Genomic DNA, 22,360 nt, shown 5'->3' with positions numbered 1-22,360 from the left:
CACTATTCTCATCTGCATCCTCCTTTGTGTTACCACCCTAAAGGAATTTCCAAAAAAAAAAACACCAAGTGCATAGGATCATAAATCAATGAGAAAGTATGTGAAAATGCATTGTCTTTGTGAAAGCAGTATACAAATGCCAGAAAACCTAATATGCAATAAGACCTAAAATAGGGGTGGACAGAAACAAGCAGGGGCATTCATGGGCTCAAGTTGGGAATAGGCAGCCTCCCCACAGTCTTCTAAAGTTTTTTATTTTTTATTTTATTTTTAATTAAAAATTTTTTATTGGTGTATACTTGATTTACAATGTTGTGTTGGTTTCAGGTATACAGCAAAGTGAATCAGTTCTACATATACCTATATCCACTCTTTATAGATTCTTTTCCCATATAGGCCATTACAGAATATTGAGTAGAATTACTTGTGCTATACAGTATGTCCTTATTAGTTAACTATTTAATATATACTAGTGGGTATATGTCAGTCCGAATCTTCCAATTTATCCCTCCACCCCCATAATCACTGGTAACCATGTTTGTTTTCTAAATGTGTAACTCTATTTCTATTTGGTAAATAAGTACATTTGTACTATTTCTTTAGATTCCACATATAACCCATATCATATGATATTTGTCTTTCTCCAACTGACTTACTTCACTCAGTATGACAATATCTAGGTCCATCCATGTTGCTGCAGATGCCATTATTTTTTTCTTTGTTTTTAAGACTGAGTAATATTCCTTTGTATATGTGTACCATATCTTCTTTCTCCATTCCTCTGTTGATGGACATTTATGTTGCTTCCTTGTCCTGGCTATTGTAAATAGTGCTACAATGAACACTGGGGTGCATATATTTTTTCAAATTATGGATTTCTCTGGATATATGCCCAAGAGTGAGATTGCTGGATCATATGATAATTCTATATTTAGTTTTTTAGGGAACCTCCATACTGTTCTCCATAATGGTTGTAACACTTTAATTCTCACAGCGGTAGGAGTATACCCTTTTCTCCACACCCTCTCCAGCATTTATTGTTTGTAGATTTTTTGATGATGGCCATTCTGACCGGTGTGAGGTGATACTTCATTGTAGTTTTGATTTGCATTTTTCTAATAATTAGTGATGTTGAGCAGCTTTTCATGTGCCTTTTGGCCAACTGTATGTCTTCTTTAGAGAAATGTCTATTTAGAGCTTCTGCCCATTTTTTGATTAGGTTGTTTTTTTGATATTGAGGTACATGAGCTGTTTGTATATGTTGGAGATTAATCCCTTGTTGGTCACTTCATTTGTAAATATTTTGTCCCATGCCATGGGTGGTCCTTTCATTTTCTTTATGGTTTCATTTGCTGTGCAAAAGCTTCTAAGTTTGCTTAGGTCACATTTGTTTACTTTTGGTTTTATTTTCATGACTCTAGGAGGTGGATGAAAAAAGATATTGCTGTGATTTATGTCAGAGAGTGTTCTGCCTATGTTTTCCTCTAAGAGTTTTATAGTATCCAGCCTTACATTGAGGTCTTTAATCTGCTTTGAGTTTATTTTTATGTACGATGCTAGAGAGTGTTCTAATTTGATTCTTTACATGTAGCTGTCCAGTTTTGCCAGCACCACTTATTGAAGAGACTGTCTTTTCTCCATTGTATATTCTTGCTTCCTTTGTCATAGTTTAGGTAACCATAGTTCGGTTTACCTCTGAATGTTCTATCCTGTTCCATTGATCCGTATTTCTGTTTTTTGCCAGTACCATACTGTTTTGATGACTGTAGCTTTGTTAATATAGCCTGAAGTCAGAGAGCCTGATTCCTCCAGCTCTGTTTTTCTTTCTCAAGATTGCTTTGCCTATTGGGGTCTTCTGTATTTCCATACACATTGTAAAATTTTTTTGTTCTAATTCTGTGAAAAATGCCATTGGTAATTTGATAAGGATTGCATTGAATCTGTAGATTGCTTTGGGTAGTATAGTCATTTTCACAATACTGATTCTTCCTATCCAAGAACATGGTATATCTCTCCATCTGTTTGTGTCATCTTTAATTTGTTTCATAAATATCTTATAATTTTCTGAGTCTTTTGCCTCCTTAGGTAGGTTTAATCCTATGTATTTTGTTCTTTTTGTTGCAATGGTAAATGTGACTGTTTCCTTAATTTCTCTTTCTGACCTTTTGTTTTACTGTAGAGCAATGCAGAAGACTTCTGTGTATTCATATTGTATCCTGCAACATTACCTAATTCCTTGATGAGCTCTAGTAGTTTTCTGGTGGCATCTTTAGGATTTTCTATGTGTAGTATCACGTCATCTGCAAACAGTGACCATTTTAATTCTTTTCCAATTTGGTTTATTTCTTTTTCTTTGCTGATTGCCATGGCTAGGACTTCCAAAACTATGTTGAATAACAGTGGCAAGTGTGGACATCCTTGTACTGTTCCTGATCTTAGAGGAAATGCTTTCAGTTTTTCACCATTGTGAATGATGTTTGCTATGGGTTTGTCATATGTGGCTCTTATTATGTTGAGGTGGGTTCTGTCAATGCCCACTTTCTGGAAAGTTTTTTTTTTATCATAAATGTGTGTTTTTCTGCATCTATTGAGATGATCATATGGTTTTTGTTCTTCAATTTGTTGGCATAGTGTATCACACTGATTGATTTATGACTATTGAAAAATCCTTGCATTCCTGGAATAAATCCCACTTGATCGTGGTGTATGATCCTTTTAATGTGTTGTTGGATTCGGTTTGCTAGTATCTTGTTGAGAATTTTTGCATCTATGTTGATCAGTGATACTGGTCTGTAATTTTCTTTTTTTGTAATATCTGGTTTTGGTATGAGGGTGATGGTTCTCTTGTAGAATGAGCTTGGGAGAGTTTCTTCTTCTGCAAATTTTTGGAAGAGTTTCAGAAGGGTAGGTTTTAACTCTTTAAATGTTTGATAGAATTCACCTGAGAAACCAACTGGTCCTGGACTTTTGTTTGCTGGGAGTTTTTTTTTTTATTTTTTATTTTTTTTTATTCACAGTTTCAATTTCAGTACGTGTGATTGGTCTGTTCATATTTTCTATTTCTTCCTGGTTCAGTCTTGGAAGGTTGTCCCTTTCTAAGAATCTGTCCATTTCTTCCAGGGTGTCCATTTTATTGGCATATGGTTGCTTGTAGTAGTCTCTTATGATCCTTTGTATTTCTGTGGTGTCCATTGTAACTTCTCCTTTTTCATTTCTAATTTTATTGATGTATGTCCTGTCCATTTTTTTTCTTGATGAGTCTGGATAAAGGTTTATCAATTCTGTTTATCTTCGTAAAGAACCAGCTTTTAGTTTCATTAATCTTTGCTGTTGTTTTGTTTGTCACTATTTATTGTTCTGTGATCTTTATGATTTCTTTTCTTCTACTAAATTTGGGTTTTTTTGTGGTTCTTCTTTCTCTAGTTGCTTTGGGTGTAAGATTAGATTGTTTATTTGAGATTTTTCTTGTTACTTGAGGTAAGAGTGTGTTGCTATAAACTTCCCTCTTAGAACTGCTTTTTGCTGTATCCCATAGGTTTTGGATCATCATGTTTTTGTTGTCATTTGTCTCTAGGTATTTTTTGATTTCCTCTTTGATTTCTTCAGTGATCCATTAGTTATTCAGTAGCATATTGTTTAGCCTCCATGTGTTTGTGTTTTTTTACAATTTTTTCCTATAATTGACTTCTTTTTTTTTTAAACTCAGTTTTTTAAAAATTTTTATTTATTTATATTTTATTTATTGGCTGTGTTGGGTCTTCATTGCTGCACACGAGCTTTCTCTTCTTTGTGGTGTGTGGGCTTCTTTTTGCAGTGGCTTCTCTTGTTGCAGAGCATGGGCTCTAGGTGCATGGGTTTCAGCCGGTGCAGTGCATGGGCTCAGCAGTTGTGGCTTGTGGGCTCCAGAACATGGGCTCAGTAGTTGGGGTGCATGGGCCTAGTTGCTCTGTGGCATGTGGGATCTTCCTGGACCAGGGCTCAAACCTGTGTCCTCTGCATTGGCAGGCAGATTCCCAACCACTGTGCCACCAGGGAAGCCCCCTATAATTGATTTCTAATCTCATAGTGTTGTGGTTGGAAAGGACGCTTGATAAGACTTTAGTTTTCTTAAATTTGCTGAGGCTTGATTTGTGATCCAAGATGTGATCTATCCTGGAGAATGTTCCATGTGCACTTGAGAAGAAAGTGTGTTCTGCTGCTTTCATATGGAATGCCCTATAAATATCAATTAAGTCCATATGATGTAATGTGTCATTTAAGGCTGTGTTTCCTTATGGATTTTCTGTCTGGATGATCTGTCTATTGAAGAAAGTGGGGTGTTAAATTCCCCCACTATTATTGTGTTGCTGTCAATTTCCCCTTTTATGGCTGCTGGCATTTGCCTTATATATTGAGGTCCTCCTATGTTGGGTGCATAAATATTTACAATTGTTATATCTTCTTGGATTGATCCCTTGATTATTATGTAGTGTATTTCCTTGTCTTTTGTAACAGTATTTAAAGTCTATTTTGTTTGATTTGAGTATTGCTACTCCACCTTTTTTTCTTCCAGTTTAAAGAATTGTATTTATTCTTTTTATAGACATTGTATGAATCTTTTTCATATGAGATAGAACAAGAGTTGCATTGCTACAGTTCATATACAAGTCCAGCAAATGTATCTGGTATTAGAGTTACAAGTTTATGTTCTCTTCTGAACACGTGTAGTTTGTGTAGAAATGTGTAAAAATTTTATATTCAATGCATTTAAACCTAGGAAAAACAGTTATCACAATATACTTTAGCATAATGGAAAATAATTGCTTAAAGTAATACTTCTTTCTTTCCTCTTAGGTGTTATTCATCTTGTTGGAGATGCCTTGCAGGACCATGCATCAAAGTCTTGAGGGGAAATATGTACCATAGTTAATGCCCCATGGGGAATTGTGGAAAACCAGGAGGACGTGATTGGAAGAGATGTAAGTCCTTGGGAGCTGCCCCTGTATGTTCTTCTCATAGAGGTGATATTAGGAAAGTGAAATAAAATTAGAATTCAAAATGTGCATATTAGAGTACGCTGTCAGTTTCTGTCAGAAATTGATGTTAGGAATAGTTAATGGGAGTCTATTTATTTTATAGACTCTATCTATGTGAACTCCATGTCAATTCTTACAATCAGGAAAGGTCCTAAGTAAGACTTATTAACTACCCTCTTGGTTTGAATCAAGCAGTGGTCTTTCATCACCCATCAAATTTTGCAAGTGCTCTTGGCACAGTTATGTTAAGATTAATTAGCAATATGAACTCATTGACTGATACATAAAATGAGGATTCTCCTCCCCCTGGTGTCCAGCTTCTTTGTTATTTGAGTGCCCTTCATGAGGACAGGAGGTTACAGAGGGAGATTCTGTCCATTCAAACCTGTGGCTTCCCTGGTTGGCCTCTCTTTGCTAAACGCTTGGCTGAGGAGTGGGCACAGTTGGGATCTTTATTTCCCACTCTGCAACTACTCAGAAGCCCTTGACCAAACTCAGCAGGGTGTCAACCCCTCATTCCTGTTCTGATGTCCAGAGCAACACACTGACCAATCAATCAACAGTTTTGCCAGAGGGAATCTGATTCTGTTTCTTCTGAGTCACCATCTTATTTCAGTTCCTTCCAGGGTCTCTTTTTGGTTTGTTTGTTTAAAGCCACAAATAGGTCACTCCCTACCTCTCGTCTATGGTTTTTCTCCCCTACAAACAACCAGACTTTTCCCCCTATGTAACACTTTCCAAAATTCCACTGCTATGAATAAAACTACGTACACAGATTGCCATGTATTATTCACTTCTTTTGTTCCCAGTATAATCCACCTTTCCTTTGATTTCTATTTGCATGCAATATCTTTCTCCATCCACTCACTTGCAGTTTGTATGTGTCCTTAGGTCTGAAGTGAGTCTCTTGTAGACAGCATATATCCAGGTCTTGTTTTTGTATACATTCAAGCTTCTCTATGTCTTTTAGTTGGAGCATTTAATCCATTTACATTTAAGGTAGTTATTAATATGTATATTCTTTTCTTTTTAAGCTCTTTATTGGAATATAATTGCTTTACACTCTTGTACCAGTTTTTGAGGTACACCAAAGTAAATCAGCTGTATTTATATACATATCCCCATATCCCCTCCCTCCCGTGACTCCCTCCCACCCTCCCTGTCCTGATCCTCTAAGGCATCAGCAATCATCGAGTTGATCTTCCCGCTAGCTACCTATTCTACTGTTGGTAGTGTATATATGTCTATGCTACTCTCTCACTTCATCCCAGCTTCCCCTTCGCCCCCACCCACCAACCCCATACCCTCCAGTCCATTCTCTACATGTGCATCCTTATTTTTGCCCTGTCACTGGGTTCATCAGTACCATTTTTTTAGATTCCGTATATATGAGTTAGCATATGGTATTTGTTTTTCTCTTTCTGGCTTACTTTGCTCTGTATGACAGTCTCTAGGTCTATCCACCTCATTACATATAGCTCCATTTCATTCCTTTTTATGGCTGAGTAATATTCCATTGTATATATGTGCCACATCTTCTTTATGCATTCATTTGTAGATGGGCATTTAGGTTGTTTCCATGTCCTGGCTATTGTAAATAGTGCTGCCATAAACATTACGGTACATGTTTCTTTTTGGATTATGGTTTTCTCAGGGTATATGCCCAGGAGTGGGATTACTGGAACATATGGTAGTTCTATTTTTAGTTTTTTAAGGAACTTCCAAATTGCTTTCCATAGTGGCTGTACCAACTTACATTCCCACCAACAGTGTAGGAGGGTTCTCTTTTCTCCACACCCTCTCCAACATATATTCTTTCTAGATTTTTTGATGATGGCCATTCTGACAGGTGTGAGGTGATAACTCATTGTGGCTTTGACTTGCATTTCTCTAATGATTAGTGTTGTTGAGCATCTTTTCATGTATTTGTTAGCCATCTGCATGTCTTCTTTGGAGAAATGTCTATTTAGGTCTTCTGCCCATTTGTGGCTTAGGTTATTTGCTTTTTTGGTATTGAGCTGCATGAGCTGCTTGTATATTTTGGAGATTAATCTTTTGTCAGTTGCTTCATTTGCAAGCATTTTCCCCCATTCTGAGGGTTGTCTTCATGTCTTGTTTATGGTTTCTTTTGCTGTGCAGAAGCTTTTAATTTTCATTAGGTGCCATTTGTTTATTTTTTATTTTATTCCATGATTCTAGGAGGTGGGTCAAAAAGGAACTTGCTTTGATGTATGTCATAGAGTGTTCTGCCTATGTTTTCCTCTAGGAGTTTTATAGTGTCTGGCCTTACATTTAGGTCTTTAATCCATTTTGAGTTTATTTTTGTGTATGGTGTTAGCAAGTGTTCCAATTTCATTCTTTTTTTTAAGAACTTTTATTGAGATACAGTTAACATACAATAAACTGTATATATTTAGAGTGTACAATTTGGTATTTTTTTCCTTATTAGTTATGTATATATGGCAATCCTAATCTCCCAATTCATTACCCCCAACCCTCCCCGTTTTCCCCACTTGGTGTCCATATGTTTGTTCCCTACATCTGTGTCTCAATTTCTACCTCGCAAACCAGTTGATTTGTACCATTTCTCTATATTCCACATATATGTGTTAATATACGATATTTGTTTTTCTCTTTCTGACTCACTTCACTCTGTATGACAGTCTCTGGGTCCATCCATGTCTCTACAAATCTCCCAGTTTCATTGCTTTTTACAGCTGAGTAATATTCCATTGTATATATGTACCACATCTTCTTTATCCATTCATTTGTTGATGGACATTTAGGTTGCTTCCATGTCCTGGCTATTGCAAATAGTGCTGCAATGAACACTGGAGTGCATGTGTCTTTTTGAATAATGGTGTTCTCTGGGTATATGCCCAGGAATGGCATTGCTGGGTCATATGGCAACTCTATATGTAGTTTTTCAAGGAACCTCCATACTGTTCTCCATAGTGGCTGTATCAGTATACATTCCCACCAACAGTGCAAGAGCATTCCATTTTCTCCACACCCTCTCCAGCATTTACTGTTTGTAGATTTTCTGATGATGCCCATTCTCACCAGTGTGAGGTGATACCTAAATGTAGTTTTGATTGGCATTTCTCTAATAATTAGTGATGTTGAGCAGCTTTTCACGTGCCTCTTGGCCATCTGTATGTCTTCTTTGGAGAAATGCCTATTTAGGTCTTCTGCCCATTTTTTGATTGAGTTATTTTTTTTTCTGATATTGAGCTGGATGAACTCTATATATTTTGGAGATTAATCCTTTGTCTGTTGATTCCTTAGCAAAAGATTTCTCCCATTCTGAGGGTTGTCTTTTCATCTTGCTTATAGTTTCCTTTGCTGTGCAGAAGCTTTGAAGTTTCATTAGGTCCCACTTATTTATTTTTGTTTTTATTTCCATTACTTTAGGGGGTGGATGAAAAAAGATCTCGCTGTGCTAAAAAGATGGCAGTGAAGTAGAGGGACGTGGAATGCATCCCTCTCCACAGATGCATTGGGAATGCACCGAAAGACAAAGTAATTCCCACAGAGAACCAACTGAACATCAGCAGATGACCTCAGACACCTGAAAGGACCACAAGGATCCTGACATAACCGGTAGGGATGCATCTACGATGGCGCAAAGAGGGTGAAGCGGCGGAGCTGTGGCAGACGGGAGGGAGTGAGAAACATACGGAGGGCCTGCACCGCAGCTCAGCATTCCTGGACTGAGATGTCAATACACAGCTGAACAGAGGGTCCAGGAGCAGGAACGTGGGAACCGGAGAGCTGGTTCAGGGTGAGAAACATTGTTGCCAGTAAGGTGACTGACCGAGAGGACAGGAGGGAAGAGGTCCACGGTGAGGAGTGCCTGCCCCTGAGAGCTGCCCAGCCATGATGGCAGCTGGATGCTGCAGGCTCATGGGCGGTGGAGAGGAGCCACGGGCATAGCCTCTCTCTCATTTGGCTCCTGCAACAGGCAGTGGAGAGACGCCCATGGGCCACCTAAGGTGCTCAGGGATAACAAGTACCCTCAGGCACTTGGGTGGGGCTAGATTAAAACCCCTTGGAACTCCACCAGCAGGGAGACTGCCGAGAAAAAAAAAAAAACCCGAGAGAAGCCCAGCTCTGAGACTTTCTGTTTACACCTGAGCCACCAGCGTCCCTCTGCAACAGGCACCTCCAAACCCGACTGAAACAACAGTGCGCCACTGCTCACTCACTCCCAGGGGAAGGAGCCACTATTGTACCCTCTCCCTCCTCACACACCGACGCTTACAGACCAACAGTAAAGGAAGCTCTGCTGGCCACAGAATAATGCAAAAAAACCCAAGGGGAGTAGAAGGACACTTATAGCTGAGACTCTAAGGAAACAGAAATATTAGTATCAATCCTATTGAACTGGTCCATTCTGGGATCAGTTCTGGATTTTTTTTTCTTTTTTTTTTCCTTTATTAATTACGATCTTAGTCCTAAGGGATCTAAGAGTTTTATAACATATTTTTTTCTTTCATTTTTTATTCTATTTTTCTTGCCTTTTCATATACTTCTATTTGTAGCTAAGTTTTTGGTAGTATGGACAATATATCTCTCATACTTTCCTTTCATCCCTATCTTTTATACATTTCTATTCCTTTCTTTTTATTTGCATATTTCCAACCACACTACACTCTTCTGTTCCCCTTTCTTCCATCCATTTTTAGTTTATTTTATCTTAACATACTTATAAGCAACACTATCAATCTGCTCAGACTCCTTGCTCTATTCTGCAGATGACACAGCGCCTTGGTATTTAATATTAGGTTTTTGTCTTTATCTTAGTTCTTAGTACAATTGTCTAACTTCATTCTGAGAATCTCCATTCTGTCTGGTGGTACTCTAGCTCTTTTTTATATTTGATCCTAGCTTACAAAATCTCCCTGGATTAGTGTTTGTATGTGTAAGGTATTATTTAATTGTTTGTTTGTTTTTGCTTTTGTTTCTGATTTGTTCTGTTTCAGTTGTCAATTTCTGTTGGGTTTCTCTTTGAATATCTGATAGAATACTGGGGTTCTTCTGTCAGGTCTTTCCAGAGCCTTATGTCCTAATGGATTCAGTAATGGTGTGTCTTATACATGTATGTGTTTCCTAGACTTAATATTTGTTTAACCCAACATTAGGACATTAGTCTCAAGGCTTGGACAGTCTTCTATAAACAACTCTGTCATCGGGACAAGCAACCCCAAAAGTTTGGACAACCATGAGGAAACAAAGAAACACCATGCAGGCAAAGGAGCAGGAAAAAAAACCCACAAGACCAAATAAATGAGGAGGAAATAGGAAAAATGCCTGAAAAAGAATTCAGAGTGATGATAGTAAAAATGATACAAAATCTCGATAACAAAATAGAGAAAGTACAAGAAACAGTTCATAAGAACTCAGAAAAACAAACAGCAATGGATAACAAAATAACTGAAATTAAAAATACTCTAGATGCTATAGCCAGCAGAATGACTGAGGCAGAAGAACGAATAAGTGAGTTGGAAGATATAATGGGGGAAATAACTGCCACAGAGCAGGAAATAGGAAAAAGAATAAAAAGAATAGAAGACAGTCTCAGAGACCTCAGGGATACCATTGAGCGTACCAACATTCGAATTATAGGCATCCCAGAAGAAGAAGAAAAAAAGAAAGGGTCTGAGAAAATATTTGAAGATGTTATGGTGGAAAACTTCCCCAACATGGGAAAGGAAATAATTAACCAAGTCCAAGAAGCACAGAGAGTCCCATACAGAATAAACCCAAGGAGAAATACACCAAGGCACATATTAATCAAACTAATGACAATTAAACACAAAGAAAAAATATTAAAAGCAGCAAGAGAAAAGCAACAAATAACTTACAAGGGAAAACCCATAAGGATAACAGCTGACCTTTCTACAGAACCTCTGCAGGCCAGAAGGGAATGGCAGGATATACTGAAAGTCCTGAAAGAGAAACCTACAGCCAAGAATACTCTACCCAGCAAGAATCTCATTCAGATTTGATGGAGAAATCCAAAGCTTTCCAGACAAGCAAAAGTTAAGAGAATTCAGCACCACCAAACCAGTCTTACAACAAGTGCTAAAGGAACTTCTCTAAGTAGGACACACAAGAAAAGGAAAACACCTACAAATACAAACCCAAAACAATTCAGAAAATGGTAATTGGAACACACATGTCAATAATCACCTAAAATGTAAATGGATTAAATGCTCCAACCAAAAGACACAGACTGGCTGAATGGATATGAAAAAAAGACCCTTCTCTATGCTGCCTACAAGAAACCCACTGCAGACCAAGGGATACATATAGACTGAAAGTAAAGGGATGGAAAAAGATATTCCATGCAAAGGGAAGTCAGAAGAAAGCTGGAGTAGCAATACTCATATCAGACAAATTAGACTTTCAAGTAAAGTCTATTAAAAGAGACAAGGAATGACACTACATAATGATCAAGGGATCCATCCAAGAAGAACATATCACAATGGTAAATATCTATGCCCCCAACATAGGAGCACCTCAATACATAAGGCAAATGCTAACAGCTATAAAAGGGGGCATCGACAGGAACACAATAATAGTGGGAGACTTGAACACCCCACTTACATCAATGGACAGATCATCCAAACAGAAAATAAATAAAGACACACAAGCTTTAAATGACACATTAGACCATCTTGACTTAACTGATATTTATAGGACATTCCATCCAAAAAAGACAGAATACACTCTCTTCTCAAGTGCACACGGAACATTTTCCAGGATAGATCACATCTTGGGTCACAAATCAAACCTTGGCAAATTCAAGAAAATTGAAATCATATCAACCATCTTCTCTGACCACAACGCCATGAGACTAGATATCAATTACAGGAAAAAAACTGCAAAAAATACAAACACATGGAGGGTAAACAATTCACTCCTAAACAACCAAAAAATCACTAAAGAAATCAAAGAGGAAATCAAAAAATATCTGGAAACAAACGACAAAACACAACAACCCAAAACCAATGGGACACAGTAAAAGCAGTTCTAAGAGGGAAGTTTATAGCAATATAGTCCTACCTTAAGAAACAAGAAAATTATCGAATAAATAACCTAACCTTACACCTAAAACAATTAAAAAAGAACAAAGAAACCCTAAAGTGAGCAGAAGGAAAGAAATCATAGAGATCAGAGCAGAGATAAATGAAAAAGAAAGGAAGGAAGCAATAGCAAAAATTAATAAAACTAAAAGCTGGTTCTTTGAGAAGATGAACAAAATTGATAAACCATTAACCAGACTCATCAGGAAAAAAAGGGAGAAGATGCAAATCAACAGAATTAGAAATGAAAAAGGAGAAGTAACAACTGACACCTCAGAAATACAAAAGATCATCAGAGACTACTACAAGCAACTATATGCCAATAATTTGGATAACCTAGAAGAAATGTATAAATTCTTAGAAAAATACAGTCTTCCAAGACTGAACCAGGAAGAAATAGAAGCGAAGAAGAGACCAATCACAAGTACGGAAATTGAGGCAGTGATTAAAATTTCCCAACACACAAAAGCCCAGGGCCAGATGGATTCATGGGCGAATTCTATCACACATTTAGAGAATAGCTAACACCTATCCTTTTCAAACTCTTCCAAAATATCACAGAAGGAGAAACACTCCGAAACTCATTCTATGAGGCTACCATCACCCTGATACCAAAACCAGACAATGATATCACAAGAAAAGAAAATTACAGAGCCATATCACTGATGAATATAGATGCAAAAATCCTCAACAAAATACTAGCTAATGGAATCCAACAGCACATTAAAAAAATCATACACCATGATCAAGTGGGGTTTATCCCTGGGATGCAAGGATTCTTCAATATACGCAAATCAATCAATGTGATACATCATATCAACAAGTTGAAGGATAAAAACCATATGATCATCTCAATAGATGCAGGAAAAGCTTTTGACAAAGTTCAACATCCATTTATGATAAAAGCTCTCCAGAAAATGGGCATAGAAGGAAATTATCTCAACATAATAAAAGCCATATATGAGAAGCCAAAAGCCAACATCGTTCTAAACGGCGAAAAACTGAAAGAATTCCCTCTAAGAACAGGAACAAGACAAGGGTGTCCACTGTCACCACTATTATTCAACATAGTTTTGGAAGTTTTAGCCACGGCAATCAGAGAAGAAAATGAAATAAAAGGAATTCAAATAGGAAAAGAAGAAGTAAAACTGTCACTCTTTGCAGATGACATGATATTATATATAGAAAACCCTAAAGACTCTACCAGAAAACTGCTAGCACTAATTGATGAGTTTAGTAAGGTAGCAGGATCCAAAGTTAATGCACAGAAATCTCTTGCATTCCTATACACTAACAACGGAAGAACAGAAAGAGAAATTAAGGAAACTCTCCCATTCACCATTGCAACAAAAAGAATAAAATACCTAGGAATAAACCTGCCTAAGGAGGCAAAGGACCTGTATGCAGAAATCTTTACGACGCTGATGAAAGAAATCACAGACGACACAAACAGATGGAGGGACATACCATGTTCCTGGATTGGAAGAATCAACATAGTGAAAATGACTGTACTACCCAAAACAATTTACAGATTCAACGCAATCCCGATCAAATTCCCAATGACATTTTTCACAGAACTAGAAAAAGAAATCTCATAATTTCTATGGAAACGCAAAAGACCCCGAATAGCCAAAGCAATCTTGAGAAGGAAAAGTGGAGTTGGTGGAATCAGACTTCTGACTTCAAACTATACTACAAGGCCATAGTGATCAAGACAGTATGGTACTGGCACAAAAATAGAAAGGAGGATCAATGGAAAAGAATAAAGAACTCAGAAGTAAGCCCAAACACATATGGGCACCTTATCTTTGACAAAGGAGGCACGAATATACAATGGACAAAAGACAGCCTCTTCAATACGTGGTGCTGGCAAATTGGACAGCTACATGTAAAAGAATGAAATTAGAACACTTCCTAACACCATACACAAAAATAAACTCAACATGGATTAAAGACCTACATGTAAGGCCAGACACTATAAAACTCCTAGAGGAAAACATAGGCAGAACACTCTATGACATCCATCAAAGCAAGATCCTTTTGGACCCACCTCCTAGAATCATGGAAATAAAATCAAGAATAAACAAATGGGACCTCATGAAACTTAAGTGCTTTTGCACAGCGAAAGAAACCATAAACAAGACTAGAAGGCAACCCTCAGAATGGGAAAAAATAGTTGCCTATGAAACAGTGGAGAAAGGATTAACCTCCAAAATATACAAGCAGCTCATGCAGCTCAATACCAAAAAAGCAAATAACCCAATCCACAAATGGGTGGAAGACCTCAATAGACATTTCTCCAAAGAAGACATACAGATGGCCAACAAACACATAAAAAGATGCTCAACATCACTCATCATCAGAGAAATGCAAGTCAAAGCCACAATGAGGTATCACCTCACACCAATCAGAATGGCCATCATCACAACATCTGGAAACAACAAATGTTGGAGAGGGTGTGGAGAAAAGGGAACTCTCCTGCACTGTTCGTGGGAATGTAAGTTGGTTCATCCACTATGGAAAACAATTTGGAGGTTCCTTCAAAAACTACAAATAGAACTACCATATGATCCATTAATCCCACTCCTGGGCATATACCCAAAGAAAACCATAATCTGAAAAGAAACATGTACCATAATGTTTATTGCAGCACTATTTACAATAGCCAGGACATGGAAGCAACCTAAATGCCCATCAACAAATGAATGGATAAAGAAGATGTGGCATATATATACAATGGACTATTACTCAGCTATAAAAAGGGATGAGATGGAGCTATATGTAATGAGGTGGATAGACCTAGAGTCTGTCATACAGAGTGAAGTAAGTCAGAACGAGAAGGACAAATATTGTATGCTAACTCACATATACGGAGTCTAAAAATGGCACTGATGTACTCAGTGACAAGACAAGAACAAGGACGCAGATGCAGAGAATGGACTGGAGAATTCGAGGTTTGGGGGGGCAGGGGGTGAAGGGGAAGCTGAGACGACATGAGAGAGTAGCACAGACATATATATACTACCAACTGTAAAATACATAGCCAGTGGGAATTTGCTGTATAACAAAGGGAGTTCAACTCGAGGATGGATGATGCCTTAGAGGAGTGAGATGGGGAGGGTGGAGGGGGGAGTCGAGGGAGGGAGGGAATACGGGGATATGTGTATAAAAACAAATGATTGAACTTGGTGTACCCCCCAAAAAGTAATATATAAATAAATCGAAAAAAAAAAAAGATCTTGCTGTGATTTCCATCAAAGAGTGTTCTTCCTATATTTTCCTCTAGGAGTTTTATAGTGCCTGCCGTTACATTTAGGTCTTTAATCCACTTTGAGTTTATTCTGGTGTATGGTGTTAGGAAATGTTGTAGTTTCATTCTCTTACATGTTGCTGTCCAGTTTTCCCAGCACCACATATTGAAGAGGCTGTCTTTTTTCCGTTGTATATTCTTGCTTCCTTTGTCAAAGATAAGGTGCTCATATGTGCTTGGGTTTATCTCTGGGTTCTCCATTATGTTCCATTGATCTTCCTTTCTGTTTTTGTGCCAGTACCATACTGTCTTGATCACTGTGGCCTTGTAGTATAGTTTGAAGTCAGGAAGCCTAATTCCGCCAACTCCCTCTTTCCTTCTCAAGATTGATTTGGCTATTCAGGGTCTTTTGCATTTCCATACAAATCGTAAGATTTCTTTTTCTAGTTCTGTGAAAAATGCCATTGGTAATTTGATAGGGATTGAGTTGAATCTGTAAATTGTTTTGGGTAGTACAGTCATTTTCACAATGTTGATTCTTCCAATCCAAGTGCATGGTATTTCTCTCCATCTGTTTGTATCGTCTTTGATTTCTTTCATCAGTGTCTTAAAGTTTTCTGCATACAGGTCCTTTGCCTCCTTAGGCAGGTTTATTCCTAGGTATTTTATTCTTTTTGTTGCAATGGTAAATGGGAGAGTTTCCTTAATTTTTCTTTCTGCTTTTTCGTTGTTAGTGTATAGGAATGCAAGAGATTTCTGTGCATTAATTTTGTATCCTGCTACTTTACTAAATTCATCAATTAGTGCTAGCAGTCTTTTGGTAGCATCTTTAGGGTTTTCTATGTATAATATCATGTCATCTGCAAAGAGTGACAATTTTACTTCTTTTCCAATTTGGATTCCTTTTATTTCATTTTCTTCTCTGATTGCTGTGGCTGAAACTTCCAAAACTATGTTGAATAATAATGGTGAGAGTGGGCTCCCTTTTCCTGTTCTGATATGTGTATTCTTATTGCTATTTTCTTAACTGCTTTGGCTTTGGGGTTTTTTTGGACTTTTTTCTTTCCTTCTTTTGTTCTCTTCTTTTGTGATTTGATGACTATCTTCAGTGTTTTGTTTGGGTTGTTGTTTCTTTTTGTTTGTGTGTGTATCTATTGTAGTTATTTTGTTTGTCGTTCCTGTGGCGTTTTGATATAGCAGTCTATACATAGACAAGATTGTTTTAAGTTGCTGGTCTCTTAATTTCAAATGCAATTCCCATTTCTTGCATTTGCAATCTCTCCACAGTTGCTGGATTTGCTATCATATTTGTGCCTTGACGATTTCCTGTTGTTACTTTATATTTGCCTTTACTGGTGATCTTTCCCATTTCTGATTTTCTTGTTTCTACTTATGGCCTTTACACCCCCCCCCACCCCCACCCCCCGCCTAGAGAAGTTCCTGTACGTTTTTTGTAAGGCTGGTTTGGCAGTGCTGAATTCTCTTAGCTTTTGCTTATCTGTAAAGCTTTTAATTTCTCATTCAAATCTGAATGAGACCCTTGCTGAATAGTGTATTTTTTTGGGGGGGGGGGGTAGAATATTCTTGGTTGTAGGTTTATTCCTTTCATCAGTTTAAATATATGGTGCCACTCTTTTCTGACTTGCAGAGTTTCTGCTAAAAAATCAGCTGATAACCTTATGTGGAATCCTTTGTATGATAGTTGTTGCTTTTCCCTTGTTGCTTTTAACATTTTTTCTTTGCATTTAATTTTTGTCACTTTGATAAATATGTGTCTCAGTGTGTTCCTCCTTGGTTTTATCTTGCCTGGGACTCTCTTCACTTCCTGGTCTTGCATGGCTATCTCCTTTCCTATGTTAGGGAAGTTTTTAGCTATAATCTCTTCAAATATATTCTCAGCCCATTTCGCTTTCTATTCTTTTTCTGGGACCCCTATAATGGAAATGCTGGTGTGTTTAATGTTGTACCATATGTCTCTGAGGCTGCCCTAATTTCCTTTCATTCTTTTTTTTTTGTACTCTGTTCAGTGGCAGTGATTTCCACCCCTCTGTCTTTCAGTTTACTTACTCATTTCTCTGCCTGTTGTTATGCTTCTGGTTCATGCTAGTGCATTTTTCATTTCACTTATTGTGCTGTTCAGCTCTGTTTGTTCTTTAAATCTTCTGTTTATTAAACATTTCTTTTATCTTCTTGTTCTGTGCCTCCATTCTTTTTCTAACATTTTGAGTAATCTGTAGTATCATTACTCTGATTCATTTTTATGCAGATTGCCCATTTCATATTCAGTTAGTTGTTCTTCTGGGTTGTTTTTCTTTTTCCTTTTTTTTCCAGAAATTTTACTGAGATAAAATTGGCATACAATAAACTGCTTATATTTAAAGTGTACAATTTCATATTTTTTTTCTTATTAGTAATCTATATACAGCATCCCCAATCTCCCAATTCATTCCACCCCAACCCCTCCTGCTTTCCCCACTTGGTGTCCATATGTTTGTTCTCTACATCTCTGGCTCTATTTCTGCCTTGCAAACCTGTGAATCTGTACCATTTTTCTAGATTCTGCATATATGGATTAATATATGATGTTTGTTTTCTCTTTCTGACTTACTTCATTCTGTATGACAGTCTCTAGGTCCATCCATGTTTCTAGTAGTGTTCCAGTTTTGTTCCTTTTTATGGCTAATATTACATTGTATATATGTACCACATATTCTTTATCCATTCATCTATCCATGGACACTTTGGTTGCTTCGATGACCTGGTTATTGTAAATAGGGCTGCAATCAACATTGGGCTACATGTGTATTTTTGGATTATGGTTTTCTCTAGGTATATGCCCAGTAGTGGGATTGCTGGGTCATATGGTAGTTCTGTTTTTAGTCTTTTAACAAACCTCCATACTGTTCTCCATAGTGGCTGTATCAATTTACATTCCCACCAATACTGCACAAGGGTTGCCTTTCCTCCACACCCTCTCCAGCATTTACTGTTTGTAGATTTTCTGATGGTGCACATTCTAATTAATGTGAAGTGATACCTCATTGTAATTTGATTTGCATTTCTCTAATAATTAGTGATGTTGAGTGCCTTTTCATGTGCCTCTTGGCCACCTGTGTATCTTCTCTGGAGAAATGCCTGTTTAGGTCTACTGCCAATTTTTTTGATTGGGTTGTTTGTTTGTCTTGATATTGAGCTGCATGAACTGTTTATATATTTTAGAGAATAATCCGTTCTCTGTTGATTCATTTGCAAATAATTTCTCCCATTCTGAGGGCTGTCTTTTCGTCTTGTTTATAGTTTCCTTTGCTATGCAAAAGCTTCTAAGTTTCATTAGGTCCCACTTGTTTATTATTGTTGTTATTTCCATTAATCTAGGAGGTGGGTCAAAAAAGATCTTGCTGTGATTTATGTCAAAGAGTGTTCTTCCAATGTTTTCCTCTAAGAGTTTTATAATGTCTGGCCTTACATTTAAGTCTTTAATCAATTTTGAGTTTATTTTTGTGAATGGTGTTAGGGAGTGTTCTAATTTCATTCTGTTAAATGTAGCTGTTAAGTCTTCCCAGCACCACTTATTGAATAGGCTGTGTTTTCTCCATTGTATATCCTTGCCTCCTTTGTCATAGATTAGTTGACCACAGTTTATCTCTGGGCTTTCTATCCTGTTCCATTGATCTATATTTCTGTTTTTGTGCCAGTACCAGGTTGTCTTTATTACTGTAGCTTTGTATTATAGTCTGAAGTCAGGGAGTCTGATTCCTCCACTTCCGGTTTTTTTTTTTTCCTCAAGATTGCTTTGGGTAATCTGGGTCTTTTGTGTCTCCACAGATTTTAGGATTTTCTGTTCTAGTTCTGTAAAAATGCCATTGGTAATTTGATAGGGATTGCATTGAATCTGTAGAATGCTGTGGGTAGTATAGTCATTTTCATAATATTGATCCTTCCATTCCAAGAACATAGTATATCTCTCCATCTATTTGTGTCATCTTTGATTTCTTTCATCAGTGTCTTATAGTTTTCTGAGCACAGGTCTTTTAGTGCCTTAGATAGTTTTATTCCTACGTATTTTATTCTTTTTGTTGCAATGGTGAATGTGATTATTTCCTTAATTTTTCTCTCTGATCTTTTGTTGCTAGTGTATAGGAATGCAAGTGATTTCTGTGTATTAATTTTGTATCCTGCAACTTTACCCAATTTTTTGATTAATTCAAGTAGTTCTCTGGTGGCATTTATAGGATTTTCTATGTATGATATCATGTCATCTGCAAACAGTGACAGTTTTACTTCTTTTCCAATTTGAATTATTTTTATTTTCTTTTCTTCTCTGATTGTCATGGCTAGGACTTACAAAACTATGTTGAACAGTAGCGGAGAGAGTGGATATCCTTGTCTTGTTCCTGATCTTAGAGAGAATGCTTTCATTTTTTCACCACTGAGAATGATGTTGCTGTGGGTTTGTCATATATGGCCTTTATTATGTTGAGGTAGGTTCCCTCTATGCCCACTTTCTGGAGAGATTTTACAATAAATGGGTGTTGAATTTTTTTAAGGCTTTTTCTGCATGTATTGAGATGATGATATGATTTTTATACTTCATTTTGTTAATATGGTGAAACACATTGATTGGTTTGTGTATGTTGAAGAAATCCTTACATCCCTGGGATAAATCCCGCTTGATCATGGTGTATGATCATTGTAATGTGTTGTTGGATTCAGTTTCCTAGAATTTTGTTGAGGATTTTTGCATCTAAGTTCATCAGTAATATTGGTATATAATTTTACTTTTTCGTAGTATCTTTTTCTTGTTTTGGAATCAGGGTGATGGTGGCCTTGTAGAATGCATTTGGGTGTGTTCCTTCCTCTGTGATTTTTTGGAAGAGTTTGAGAAGGATGGGTGTTAGCTCTTCTCTAAATGTTTGATAGAATTCACCTGTGAAGCCATCTGGTCCTGGGTTTTTGTTTGTTGGAAGATTGTTAATCACAGTTTCAATTTCATTACTTGTGATTGGTTTGTTCATATTTTCTATTTCTTCCTGATTCAGTCTTGGAAGGTTATACCTTTCTAAGAATTTGTCCATTTCTTTCAGGTTGCCAAATTTATTGTTATATAGTTGCTTGTAGTAGTCTCTTACAATGCTTTTTATTTCTGCAGTGTCGATTTTAACGTCTGTTTCATTTCTAATTATATTAATTTGAGTTTTCTCCCTTCTTTTCTTGATATCTGGCTAAAGCTTTATCAATTTTGTTTATCTTCTCAAAGAACCAGCGTTTAGTTTTATTGATCTTTGCTATAGTTTTCTTTGTTTCTCTTTCATTTATTTCTGCTGTGATCTTTATGATTTCTTTCCTTCTAACTTTGGGTTTTGTTTGGTCTTCTATCTCTAGTTTCTTTAGGTGTAAAGTTAGATTGTTTAATTGGGATTTTTCTTGTTTTTGAGGTAGGACTGTATTCCTATAAACTTCCCTCTTCGAACTGCTTTTGCTGCATCCCATAGGTTTTGGGTCGTGTTTTCATTGTCATTTGTCTCTTGGTAGTTTTTTTTTTTTTTTTTTTTGATCTCTTTATTGGAGTATAATTGCTTTACAGTGTTGTGCCAGGTTGTGCTGTACAACAATGTGAATCAGCTTTATTTACACATATATCCCCATATTCCCTGCCTCCCATGATTCCTTGCCACCCTCCCTATCCCACCCTCTAAGTCATCAGCAATCACTGAATTCATCTCCCTGTGTTATGCAGCAGCTTCCCACTAGCTATCTATTTTACATTCAGTAGTGTAAATCTGTCTATGCTACTCTCTCACTTCATCCCAGCTTCCCCTTTGTCTACCCTCCAGCCCCACCATCAAGTCAGTTCTCTACATCTGCATCTTTATTCTTGCCCTGTCATTGCATTCATCAGTACCATTTTTTTAGATTCCATATATATATATTAGCATATGATATTTGTCTTTCTCTTTCTGACTCACTTCACTCTTCATGACAGACTCTAGGTCCACCCACATCACTACAAATAACTCAATTTCATTCTTTTTTATGGCTGAGTAATATTCCACTGTATATATGTGCCACATCTTCTTTATCCATTCATTTGTTGATGGGCATTTAGGTTGCTTCCATGCCCTGGCTATTGTAAATAGTGCTGCAATGAACATTGTGGTACGTGTTTCTTTTTGGATTATGGTTTGCCCAGTAGTGCGATTGCTGGGTCATATGGTAGTTCTATTTTCTTTCTTTCAACAGCCTCCATACTGTTTTTCATAGTGGCTGTACCAATTTACATTCCCACCAACAGTGTAGGAGGGTTCCCTTTTCTCCACAGCCTCTCCAGCATTTATTGTTTCCAGGTTTTTGGATGATAGCTATTCTGACCAGTGTGTGGAAATACCTCATTGTGGCTTTGACTTGTATTTCTCTAATGATTAGTGATGTTGAGCATCTTTTCATATGCTTGTTAGCCATCTTCATATCTTCTTGGAAGAAATGTCTACTTAGGTCTTCCACCCATTTGTGGATTGGGTTATTTGCTTTTTTGGTATTAAGCTGCATGAGCTGTTTGTATATTTTGGAGATCAATCCTTTGTCAGTTGCTTTGTTGGCAAATATTTTTTCCCATTCTAAGGGTTGTCTTCTTGTCTTGTTTATGGTTCCTTTTGCTGTGCAAAAGCTTTTAAGTTTCATTAGGTCCCATTTGTTTATTTTTTATTTTATTACCATTATTCTAGGAGGTGGGTCAAAGAGGACTTTGCTTTCATTTATTTCATAGAGTGTTCTGCCTATGTTTTCCCCTAGGAGTTTTATAGTGTCTGGCCTTACATTTAGGTCTTCAATCCATTTGGAGTTTATTTTTGTGTATGGTGTTAGGAAGTGTTCTAATTTCATTCTTTTACACGTAACTATCCAATTTTCCCAGCACCACTTATTGAATGGGATATCTTTTCTCCATGGTATATTCTGGCCTCCTTTGTCAAAGATAAGGTGCCCATATATGCATGGGTTTATCTCTT

General features: G+C 37.1%; 1 long non-coding RNA gene across 1 annotated transcript in view; it reads left to right on the top strand.

Annotated features, from left to right (window-relative positions):
- The window catches only part of LOC130842046 (uncharacterized), a 72,578-nt gene extending 63,305 nt beyond the window's left edge, over positions 1–9,273 (top strand). Inside the window, exons 2-3 of the long non-coding RNA XR_009050332.1 lie at positions 4,834–4,958; positions 8,430–9,273. This is a non-coding gene — a long non-coding RNA (uncharacterized LOC130842046). The remainder of the gene's footprint in view (positions 1–4,833; positions 4,959–8,429) is intronic.
- The last annotated feature ends 13,087 nt before the right edge of the window (positions 9,274–22,360 follow it).

This window comes from Hippopotamus amphibius, chromosome X (assembly GCF_030028045.1).
Source record: "Hippopotamus amphibius kiboko isolate mHipAmp2 chromosome X, mHipAmp2.hap2, whole genome shotgun sequence".
Classification (NCBI taxonomy): domain Eukaryota; kingdom Metazoa; phylum Chordata; class Mammalia; order Artiodactyla; family Hippopotamidae; genus Hippopotamus; species Hippopotamus amphibius.
The sequence above is the reverse complement of the archived record's forward strand: the minus strand, read 5'-3'. Positions and strand labels throughout refer to the sequence as shown.